This window comes from Mesoplodon densirostris, chromosome 2 (assembly GCF_025265405.1).
Source record: "Mesoplodon densirostris isolate mMesDen1 chromosome 2, mMesDen1 primary haplotype, whole genome shotgun sequence".
Classification (NCBI taxonomy): domain Eukaryota; kingdom Metazoa; phylum Chordata; class Mammalia; order Artiodactyla; family Ziphiidae; genus Mesoplodon; species Mesoplodon densirostris.
In genome coordinates this window covers 171,051,524-171,063,794 of record NC_082662.1, presented here as the reverse complement: position 1 = coordinate 171,063,794, position 12,271 = coordinate 171,051,524, and the positions used below count along the sequence as shown (strand labels likewise).

Below are 12,271 nucleotides of genomic sequence, written 5' to 3'. Positions count from 1 at the left end.
GATGGTGGCCTTGTAGAATGAGTTTGGGAGTGTTCCTCCCTCTGCTATATTTTGGAAGAGTTTGAGAGGGATAGGTGTTAACGCTTCTCTAAATGTTTGATAGAATTCGCCTGTGAAGCCATCTGATCCTGGACTTTTGTTTGTTGGAAGATTTTTACTCACAGACTCAATTTCAGTGCTTGTGAATGGTCTGTTTATATTTTCTATTTCTTCCTTGTTCAGTCTCAAAAGGTAGTGCTCTTCTAAGAATTTGTCCATTTCTTCCAGGTTGTCCATTTTATTGGCATAGAGTTGCTTGTAGTAATCTCATGATCCTTTGTATTTCTGCAGTGTCAGTTGTTACTTCCCCTTTTTCGTTTCTAATTCTATTGATTTGAGTCTTCTTCCTTTTTTTCTGGATAAGTCTGGCTAATGGGTTATCAGTTTTATCTTCTCAAAGAACCAGCTTTTACTTTTATTGATCTTTGCTATGGTTTCCTTCATTTATTTTTCATTTATTTCTGACCTGATCTTTATGAATTCTTTCCTTCTGCTAACTTTGGGGTTTTTTTGTTCTTCTTTCACTAATTCTTTAGATGTAAGGTTAGGTTGTTTATTTGAGATGTTCCTTGTTTCTTGAGGTAGGATTGTACTGCTATAAACTTCCCTGTTCGAAATGCTTTTGCTGCATCCCATAGTTTTTGAGTTGTCGTGTTTTCATTGTCATTTGTTTCTAGGTATTTTTTGATTTCCTCTTTGATTTCTTCAGTGATCTCTTGGTTATTAAGTACTGTATTGTTTAGCCTCCATGTGTTTGTATTTTTTACAGATTTTTTCCTGTAATTGATATCTATCTAGTCTCATAGCATTGTGGTCAGAAAAGATACTTGAGATGATTTCAATTTTCTTAAATTTACCAAGGCTTGATTTGTGACCCAAGATATGATCTATCCTGGAGAATGTTCCATGAGCACTTGAGAAGAAAGTGTATTCTGTTGTTTTTGGATGGAATGTCCTATAAATATCAATTAAGTCCATCTTGTTTAATGTATCATTTAAAGCTTGTTTTTCCTGATTTATTTTCATTTTGGATGATCTGTCCATTGGTCAAAGTGGGGTGTTAACGTTCCCTACTATGATTGTGTTACTGTTGATTTCCCCTTTCATCGTTGTTAGCATTTGCTTTATGTGTTGAGGTGCTCCTATGTTGGGTGCATAAATATTTACAATTGTAATACCTTCTTCTTGGATTGGTCCCTTGATGATTACGTAGTGTCCTTCTTTGTCTCTTGTAATAGTCTTTTAAAGTCTATTTTGTCTGATATGAGAATTGCTACTCCAGCTTTCTTTTGATTTCCATTTGCATGGAATATCTTTTTCCATCCCCTCACTTTCGGTCTGTATGTGTCCCTAGGTCTGAAGTGGGTGTCTTGTAGACAGCATATATATGGGTCCTGTTTTTGTATCCATTCAGTCAGTGTCTTTTGGTTGGGGCAGTTAATCCATTAACATTTAAGGTTATTATCGGTATGTATGTTCCTATTACCATTTTCTTTTTTTTTTTTTTTTTCCTGCGGTACGCGGGCCTCTCACTGTTGTGGCCTCTCCCGCTGCGGAGCACAGGCTCCGGACGCGCAGACTCAGCGGCCATGGCTCACGGGCCCAGCCGCTCCGTGGCATGTGGGATCTTCCCGGACCGGGGCACGAAATCGTGTCCCTACATCGGCAGGCAGACTGTCAACCACTGCGCCACCAGGGAAGCCCACCATTTTCTTAATTGTTTTGGGTTTGTTATTGTAGGTCTTTTCCTTCTCTTGTGTTTCCTGCCTAGAGAAGTTCCTTTAGCAGTTGTTGTAGAGCTGGTTTGGTGGTGTTGAATTCTCTTAGCTTTTGCTTGTCTGTAAAGGTTTTAATTTCTGTGTTGAATCTGAATGACATCCTTGCTGGGTAGAGTAATCTTGATTGTAGGTTTTTCCCTTTCATCACTTAAATATTTCCTGCCACTCCCTTCTGGCATGCAGAGTTTCTGCTGAAAGATCAGCTGTTAACCTTATGGGGATTCCCTTGTATGTTATTTGTTGTTTTTTCCTTGCTGCATTTAATATTTTTTCTTTGTATTTAACATGTGATAGTTTGATTAATATGTGTCTTGGTGTGTTTCTCCTTGGATTTATTCTGTATGGGACTCTCTGTGCTTCCTGGACTTGATTAACTCTTTCCTTTCCCATATTAGGGAAGTTTTCAACTATAATCTCTTCAAATATTTTCTCAGTCCCTTTTTTTTTCTCTTCTTCTTCTGGGACACCTATAATTCGAATGTTGGTGTGTTTAATGTTGTCCCAGAGGTCTCTGAGACTGTCCTAAAATATTTTCATTCTTTTTTGTTTATTCTGCCCTGCAGGAGTTCTCTCCACTATTTTATCTTCCAGGTCACTTACATTCTTCTGCCTCAGTTATTCTGTGATTGATTCCTTCTAGAGAATTTTTAATTTCACTTATTGTGTTGTTCATCATTGTTTGTTAGCTCTTTAATTCTTCTAGGAAGAATTCTTCAGCCTTCTTACCTGAAGATGAAGACAGTAATTGGAAAAGATATATGCACCCTTATGTTCATTGCAGCATTATTTTCAATAGCCAATATTTAGAAGCAACTGAAGTATCCACTGCTCGATGAATGGTAAAAAAGATGTATATATATGTATGTGTATATATATATATATATATATATATATATATATATATATTATCTCACAATGGAATGTCACTCAGCCATTAAAAGAAAAAGAAATCATGTTATTTGCAACAACATGGGATGGATCTAGAGGATATTATGCTAAATGAAATGTCAGACAGAAAGACAAATACTGTATGATTTCATTCATGTGTGGAACCTAAAAAACAGAACAGATGAGCAAACAAAGCAGAATCAGATTCATAGATACAGAGAACAAGCTGGCCAGAGAAGAGGGGTTTGGAGGATGAGCAAAATAGGTGAAGGAGACTAAAAGCCACAAACTTCCAGTTATTAAATGAATAAGTCATGGGGATATAATATACAGAATAGGGAATATGGTCAATAATATTTTTTTTTTTTTTTTTTTTTTTTGCAGTACGCGGGCCTCTCACTGTTGTGGCCTCTCCCGTTGCGGAGCACAGGCTCCGGACGCGCAGGCTCAGCGGCCATGGCTCACGGGCCCAGCCGCTCCGCGGCATATGGGATCCTCACAGACCGGGGCACGAACCCGTATCCCCTGCATCAGCAGGCGGACTCTCAACCACTGCGCCACCAGGGAGGCCCGGTCAATAATATTTTAATAACTTTAAATGGTGACAGGTGGTACCTAGACTTATCCTGGTGATCACCTCATACTGTACATAAATGCTGAATCACTATGTTGAACACCTGAAACTAATATAACATTGTATTTCAATTACTGTATACTTCATTAAAAATAAATGCTCCAGTGGAGATCCACCAAGCTGGCAGAGTAGAAAGACCCTGAGCTCCCCTCCCTTCACGGGCACACCAAAATTACAACTATCTACAGAACAGCCATCGATGAAGAAGACCAGAATCTACCAGGAAAGATCATCTACAGTTAAACATATAAAGAAGGAGCCACAAAAATATGGGTAGAATGGGCAGAGTCATGGTATAGTCACGTCCCATACCCTGGGGTAGGTGACCCACAAATGGGAGAATAATTATAATTGCAGAGGTTCTCCCCAAGGAGTGAGGGGTCTGAGCCCCACATCAGCCCCCAGAATGTTTGTCTTTGAAGGCCAGCGGGGCTTATTGTGGGAGTACCACAGGGTTGAGGGTAAATAGGGACTCCACTCTTAAAGGGCATACCCAAAATTTCACATGCTCCAGGACCCAGGGCAGAAGCAGTAATTTGACAGAAGCCTGGGTCAGACCTACCTGCTGATCTTGGAGAGGCAAGAGCCAACTGGAGCATACCTTGGGGACATAGACACTGGTGCAGCCATTCTTGGAAACTCTTTCTACCACTTGGGCACTGGTGCTGGCAAGTGCCATTTTGGAGTCCTCCCTCTAGCTTATTAGCCTCAGGACCCAGCCCCAGCCTGACACAACAGCATGTAGGTACAAAAACAGGGACTCCTCAAGCCAAGCAACTAACTGTGTGTGGACACAGACACACCCACCAGCAGAGAGGCTGCCTTAAGACCTCCTGAGCCCAGGCCACCCCTGGATATGGCTCTTCTCACCAGAGGACCTGGGACCCAGCTCCACATACCAGTGCATAGGCGTGAGACCCAGGACCCCAGACACCTGCAGCCAGAGACTCTGAGACCCAGTGCCACCCATCAGTTGGCAGGTACCAGCCCCAGAACCCCTGGCCCTGCCCAGCATCAAGTCTGCTTTAACCTTGGGACCAGCCTCACCACCAGTGGACAGACAAAAGCTTCGGGACACCCCAGACCACTCAGCCAGGTGTGTCAGGAGTCAGCGTCACCCATCAGTGATCCAACACCAGCTGTGGGACACCTCGGCCTGGCAGTCAGACCTAGGACCTGGCTTTTCCCATCAGTGGGCCAGCAGTAGCCCAAGCACCTGGTTTCACCCACTGGTGGGTAAGCACCGGCCTCAGGATCTCCTGGACCCCAACTTTGCCCACCAGTGAAACAGGCTAGCCCCAGTAACTTCCAGGGTTCTGCAGTCAGATGCCTGATGATCCAGCCCTGCCAATCAGTGGCTGGTAGCCCACACACAAGGCAGGGCTTGGCAACCAACTGGACAGAGGGCCAAACAAGTCAACCAGACCACCTATAGGAGTCAGCCCACTACAACAGAAGGATCCCCACAGCCCACATAGGGGAGCACCCCTAGAGATGAGTACATTACAGAGACATGTAGGATGTCTCCTACAAAAGGCCACTTCTCCAAGGTCAGAAAACATAACCAACCTACCAGTTACATAGAAATAAAACAGCAAGTTGGGCAAAATGAGGCAACAGAGGAACATGTTCTAAACTAAGGAACAAGATAAAACCGCAGAAGAAAAACTAAGTGAAGCTGAGATAGGAAATCTACCTGAGAAAGAATTCAGGGTAATGGTCATAATGATGATCAAAGACCTCAGGAAAAGAATGAGTACACCCCACTGGTGGGTGAGGCTAGTCTCAAGGCTAGAGCAGACTTGATTGTGGGCAGGGCCAGGGATTGTGGGGCTGGTTCCTGCTCACTGGTGTGTGATGCTAGGTCTTAGAGTCTCTGGCTGCAGGGCCCTGGGGTCCCAGGTTTAGAAGAATGAGTGCACATTGAAGTTTTTAACAAAGTGTTTGAAAATATAAAGAACAACCAACAGAACTGAAGAACACAGTAACTGAAATGACAAATACACTAGAAGGAATCAGCTGTAGACTAAATGATACAGAGGAATGGATCAGTGAGGGAGAAGACAGAGTAGTAGAAATTATTGATGTTGAACAGAAAAAAGAAAAAAAGAATAAAAAGAAATGAGGACAGTTTAAGAGATCTCTGGGAAAACACCAAGTGTATGACAATTCACAATAGGGGTCCCAGAAGAAGAAGAGAGAGAGAAAGGGGCTGAGAATATATTTGAAGACATAATAGCTGAAAACTTCCCTAACCTGGGAAAGGAAACAGACATCTAGACATTTAGAGAACAGTTAACACCTATTCTTCTCAAACTATTACAAAAAATTCCAGAGGAAAAAAATACTTCCAAACTCATTCTATGAGGCCAGCATCACCCTGATACCAAAATCAGATGAAGATATCACACAAATAGAAAATTACAGGTCAATAATACTGATGAACATAGATGCAAAAATCCTCAACAAAATATTAGCAAACCAAATCCAACAATACATTAAAAAGGTCATACATCATGATCAAGTGGGATTTATCCCAAGGATGCAAGTATGGTTCAATATCTGCAAATCTATCTATGTGATATATCACATTAACAAATTGAAGAATAAAAACCACATTGTCATCTCAATAATGCAGAAAAAGCTTTTGATAAAATTCAACATACATTTATGATAAAAATCTCTCCAGAAAGTGGTATACAGGGAACATACCTTAACATAATAAAGGCCGCATATGATAAACTCACAGCTAACATCATACTCTATGGTGAAAAGCTGAAAGCATTTCTTCTAAGATCAGGAACAAGACAAGTATGTCCACTCTCACCACTTTTATTCAACATAGGTTTTTGTGTTTTTTTTTTTCTTTTTGCGGTACGCAGGCCTCTCAATGTTGTGGCCTCTCCCGTTGCGGAGCACAGGCTCTGGACGCGCAGGCTCAGCGGCCATGGCTCACGGGCCCAGCTGCTCCGCGGCATGTGGGATCTTCCCGGACTGGGACACAAACCCGTGTCCCCTGCATCGGCAGGCGGACTCTCAACCACTGCGCCACCAGGGAAGCCCCTAGAACCCTAACTTTGATAACTGTCCACTAGTAGACACAGCTGGCCTCATCACAATTACACTGAGGTAGTCTCTGTAATATTTCACTTCTTTGACTCTACCTGATCCCCCCACTCACTCTCCCTCCTTACTCCTTCATTCTCCCTTTAAAGCTCCCAGTCCTTTCTTCACATATTGGAATAGAGCTCAGTTCTTACCCCTACTGAGAGTAGTTACTGAATAAAATCTGTTTTCACCACCTTAACTAATGTCCAGTTTTGCTTACCGTTGACACCTTAGCATAGACTGTGTTTGATAAATATTTAACAACTTATTGTGGAATGTGAGGATATGTTGGCAAGGCCAATTTGGAGTATCATTGTGTAAGGGTCTGTGCATCATGCATGCATTCATTCACTTGTTCATGTATTTGGTTATTAATCACGTCCCAGGTGCTGCAGTGTGCCGCATGTTTACAAAAGCTTCACAAAGGGCTTGAAGACAAAAGACTCCTAGAAACAAACTGTCCCACCAAAGCACTTTGTTCAGTATTGTTGTGTATGGAGGGGTTGATGGAAATTGGCCAGGTTGACTGATTAAATTGCAAGGGTGTTTTATGGCATTCGAAAATTTAATATATTCTTTAAAGTTCAATGAAAGATTGTAAAAATCTCATTTTTAAAAATGACTTCATGAAATAGATACCAAGTGAGGAGAGATTTTTTTTTTTTGCACATGCTTTCTAGTTTTACAGGTTCACAAGATTTTTTTTTTTTTTTGGTTGGTTTAGTATCTGCTGTTTAATGTTGTGTTGAAAGTAGACTCGAGAGAACCCCACTTTAACCTTGCAGAATGAGTTGCGGGTGTTTTCCTTATTCCCTTGCCCAAATATCCAGTTTCGAGAATTCCAGCCTTGTAATTATATGCCAGTACTACAAGGTGCTGATTATCTGCATTTGATTCACTAATTATATTGTCTCTCCTCCTTCCTCACCTAAAGGTTACATTTACATAAAAGATATTCAAGGATAACACTTTATCATCAAAGCAGCTTGTGCCCTTGGCATTTAAATTACAAGCTGTAATAAAGAAGGACTAATCTGAGAGACATCTCAGTGATGCTGGATACAGGCTTTTGACACTGTCATGAAATCATCTTCATTATGTAGCTGTAAAATTCTAATGTCTCAATTACCACATATTACAAACCTCCACTCATACTCATACACTTTCTTTTCACCCACCCTGTCTTCTGTAATCCCCCTCCCTAAGGGCAAGAGTTGGAAGAATTACACCAAACTTTTGTGCAGTTCCCACACTGAACTGTGCATTAGAATCACCTGAGAGATTTACACACACACACACACGTGTACACACACACACACTCACAGAGAGAGGAATTTTGCAATTCAAAGTAGGGGCCTAGAAATTTGTATTTTTAAAGCTTTCCAGGTTTTGTTTTTAATGCAAGCCAGGATTGGAAAAGAATGGCCTACTTAACAGTGATGCAAGTTATGCAGCAACTGTACCAAAGGAGGGGTTTTATAATCATACACAAATAGTATTCCAGATCTAAGGACTCCTGAAAAGATAAGGTAGCGCTTTTTTTTTCAGTTGGATTTATGCTACAAATTGCTCTAAAGCACCAAGAGATAGAAATACACTGTAAAAGAAAGACACCATTACCTAGGTAAAAGGGACAGCCAACCTTTTAACGAGATTTTATGTTTGATCTTACATTTTTCTCAGGGGTACATCATTGCATAGTTTACCACTATAGGTAACTCAGGTCGATCCTACTAGAGGCCAAAAGAGCCATGTACATGCACCTCAGGAGTGTCCCATCAAAGGACCAGAAATTTGGAGTATTTATCCCCTGGGAGGAGTTCCAGGCTGACTGAGGGATGCCCCTGAAGGCATTAAATCTCAGTCCTTGGGGGATGACTTATCCTGAACCAGGCAAGCTACAGTGTTGCCTGAGGAAGCCTCCACAGAGAATCAGAGGTGTGGGCAGAGGGAATATGGAGCATAGCATCCAACATCTGTGACAGTATTGAAAGCCTAACTTTTTAAATTGGTGTATAGCTGATGTACACCATTATGTTAGTGTCAGGTGGACAACATAGTGATTCAACACTTAAATACATTAAGGATGGTCACCATGATAAGTCTAGTAACTATTTGCCATCATACAAAGTCACTAGAGTATTATTGACAATATTCCTTATGCTTTATATTTAATCTCTGTAACATATTTATTTTATACCTTGAAGTTTGTACCTCTTAATCTCCTTCACCTATTCACTCAACCCCCCAAACCCCTCCCATCTGGCAACCAGTTTGATCTCTGTCCATTAGTCTGTATCTGTTCTGTTTGTTTAGTTTTTTAGATTCCACATATAAGTGAAATCATATGGTATTCATCTTTCTCTGTATGACGTATTTCTTTTTTTAATGATTAGCCATTTATATGGCATTACATTTATTACATATTTTAAATCTATAATCAACAGAATTAACAAACTCACTTTGTGACCAAGCTTTTACAAAATGATTTTGTCCTATGCCTGACTAGTATTACTTAGCATTTATGTACTGTTATCTTATAACTTAACATCACACCTATACAGCAAGAGGATCATATTATGGCTTTAAACCATTAATGTGCAAATATATAAAGTTAAGTAGCCTCCTCACAAGTCACATATACTAAGTAAATCAGTACTAGAGTTAGGATTAAAATTCAGAATTCCTAGTCTGCTAGTTCTACCCAAATCCTATGATATTTTTCATGTTGGTTCTTTTTCGTATTACTGAAATCATTTGTGAAATCGTAAGCACTGATTTGTCATTATATAAAAGAATTAAGTAAGGGATTATCTTAGAAGAGTTTATTAGGGAGAATAGTATGGACTCTTCAAAATACAGGAAATGATTATATGGGAAATGCCATATTTTCATTTCATTTCAGGAAGGATGAAGGGAAATAAGGAGAAAATTGGGAAGAAATGAAATTAGAAGTTACAAGTGCCTAGGCACATAGAACTGAAGAGGGTCTTAAATAACCTCTAGAGGACTTAATACTTAGAATATCTAGATTAATTCCAAACCTTCCAAATGGACAGAATTTAGTACGAGGCAAAATAGTCGTATTCTCTTTCCTCTCTTGAAGTAGTTTAGTTCCTTAGGTACTTAAAGATACCTTATCTAAAATATAGTCCCTGGCACAGAGAGCCCAAGGACAGTCCTCTAAGCAAGATACTAATACACTTCATTCTAATAGTTCAAGATTTTTTTCCTAATTTATTTATTTATTTATTTTTGGCTGCGTTGGGTCTTCGTTACCGCGCAGGGGCTTTCTCTAGTTGTGGCGAGCGGGGGCTACTCTTTGTTGCGGTGCAAGGGCTTCTCATTGCGGTGGCTTCTCTTGTCCCGGAGCACAGGGTCTAGGTACATGGGTTTCAGTAGTTCAGTCGTTGTGGCACATGGGCTCAGTAGTTGTGGCGCACGGGCTTAGTTGCTCTGCGGCATATGGGATCTTCCCGGACCAGGGCTCAAACCCGTGTCCCCTGCATTGGCAAGAGGATTCTCTCTTTTTTAAAAAAATTTATTTATTTATTTATTTATTTTTGGCTATGTTGGGTCTTCCTTGCTGGACGCAGGCTTTCTCTAGTTGCGGTGAATGAGGGCTACTCTCCATTGCCGTGCACGGGCTTCTCATTGCAGTGGCTTCTCTTGTTGCAGAGCATGGGCTCTAGGTGCGTGGGTTTCAGTAGTTGTGGCACATGGGCTCAGTAGTCATGGTGCACGGGCTTAGTTGCTCTGCAGCATGTTGGATCTTCCCAGACCAGGGCTCGAACCCATGTCCCTTGTAGTGCTGAGATCTCAGATATGTTGAACAAACAGTCTTTGATACGTGACTGCCTGACCCAAAGTCTATTACTTTAACCGTGTATGGCTGTTGAACAGGATCCACCAACATAATATTCTCTGGTTTGAGGTCTGTGTGAATTAAAGCAAGACTTTTCCATTTTTTCAGCGCAGTGGTCACTTGCTGAAGAATGGGTCCAGTTACTTTTACTGGCAGAGGACTGAACTTATTTTGTTTCAGAAAGTCATACAAGTTTTGTTCCAGCGTCTCAAAGACTAAACAAGTATGGTTACGGTGCTGAAAGCATTCATAAGCTCGTACAAAGTTATATTCATCAGCATTTTCAGTACTGAGCCTTGCTAATACGCTCGCTTCTATCTAACCTTGACGTGCATAAGAAGAGTGGTTCTTCAAAATTTTGATTGCTGCAATTTCATTTGTCCCTCTTTTCCAGCATTTCACTACCTGGCCAAAAGCGCCTCCACCAAGAAAATCAAGGACTTCATAAGTATTTTTCATGGAGCGTAAAACTTCATGCTGTGCTAACTGATAGTCCCCTTCTCCAGTGGGACAATTCTGTTTTGTTCCTGTGGTAGCTGTCACAACGGTCACTGGATTTCCCATGTTGGTTTGCAACATTGCAGGAAGTATGGACAACTCATCGACAACCTGCATTGCGCTCTGACTATCCAACTCCTCAGTCTTGCGCTTCAATCCACATCGCTGGGGGCCTTCTAGGAAATTTAACCTGCATCGCCACATCCCAGTCTGAGATGCCTCCACTTGAGTTTGCTGCTCCTGAGCTGCTATAACCTTTGCAGCACCCGCAGTGCTTTTTTTTTTTTTTTAACATCTTTATTGGAGTATAATCGCTTTACATTGGTGTGTTAGTTTCTGCTTTATAACAGAGTGAATCCGCTATACATATACATATATCCCCATATCTCCTCCCTCTTGCGTCTCCCTCCCACCCTCCCTTTCCCACCCCTCTAGGTGGTCACAAAGCATCGAGCTGATCTCCCTGTTGTTCACTGCAGCTCTATTTACAATAGCCAGGACATGGAAGCAACCTAGGTGTCCATCGACAGATGAATGGATAAAGAAGATGTGGCACATCTTCAGTGGAATATTACTCAGCCAAAAAAGAAACAAAATAGAGTTATTTGTAGTGACACAGTGCTTTTTAAAACAACAGCACTAGGGCTTCCCTGGTGGCGCAGTGGTTGAGAGTCCACCTGCCGATGCAGGGGACGCGGGTTCGTGCCCCGGTCTGGGAAGATCCCACATGCCACGGAGCGGCTGGGTCCGTGCGCCATGGCCGCTGAGCCTGCGCATCCAGGAGCCTGTGCTCCGCAATGGGAGAGGCCACAGCAGTGAGAAGCCCACATAACGCAAAAAAATAAATAAATAAATAAAACAACAGCACTTGTCTGCAATGGAAGGTTGTGTCCTCCAGGTCTCTTAAATGGTATCTTTGTCTGAAAAGCATTGCCCTTCGAGGGAGGATGAGAATTTCCAACGTTTCTACTGTTCATATAGGTCCGTGGATAGTTTCTTTCCTGGAATACACAACTGCTTGGCTCTACTTTGAGTTTCTTCACACTACAAAAGGCACTTGACTGAGTTTGATAAATATACGGTGGGTAGACCAAGGCTCATGAGACCATACGTTCCTAGAGGACTGTACTCTCCCCTCTTCCAGTGGCCACAGCCCTGAGCATGTCCAGGGTGGGTGCGGGGCCGTGTCGGGGACAGGGAGCCAGGCGCTTCAGCATGTATGTTGAATCATCCTTGCATTCCTGACATAAAGCCACTTGATCATGGTATATGATCCTTTTAATATACTATTGAATTCAGTTCACTAATATTTTGTTGAGGATACTTGCATCAATATTCATCAGGAATATCAGCCTGTAATTTTTTCTTTCTTGTAGTGTCCTTCTCTGGTTTTGTTATCAGAGTGAGGCCAGCCTTATTGAATGAGTTTGGAAGCTTTAGTTCCTCTTCAGTTTTTTGAAT

General features: G+C 41.6%; 1 pseudogene; it reads right to left on the bottom strand.

Annotated features, from left to right (window-relative positions):
• Window positions 1-4,661: 4,661 nt before the first annotated feature.
• Window positions 4,662-11,919, bottom strand: LOC132476695 (homeodomain-interacting protein kinase 3-like; annotated as a pseudogene).
• Window positions 11,920-12,271: the final 352 nt, after the last annotated feature.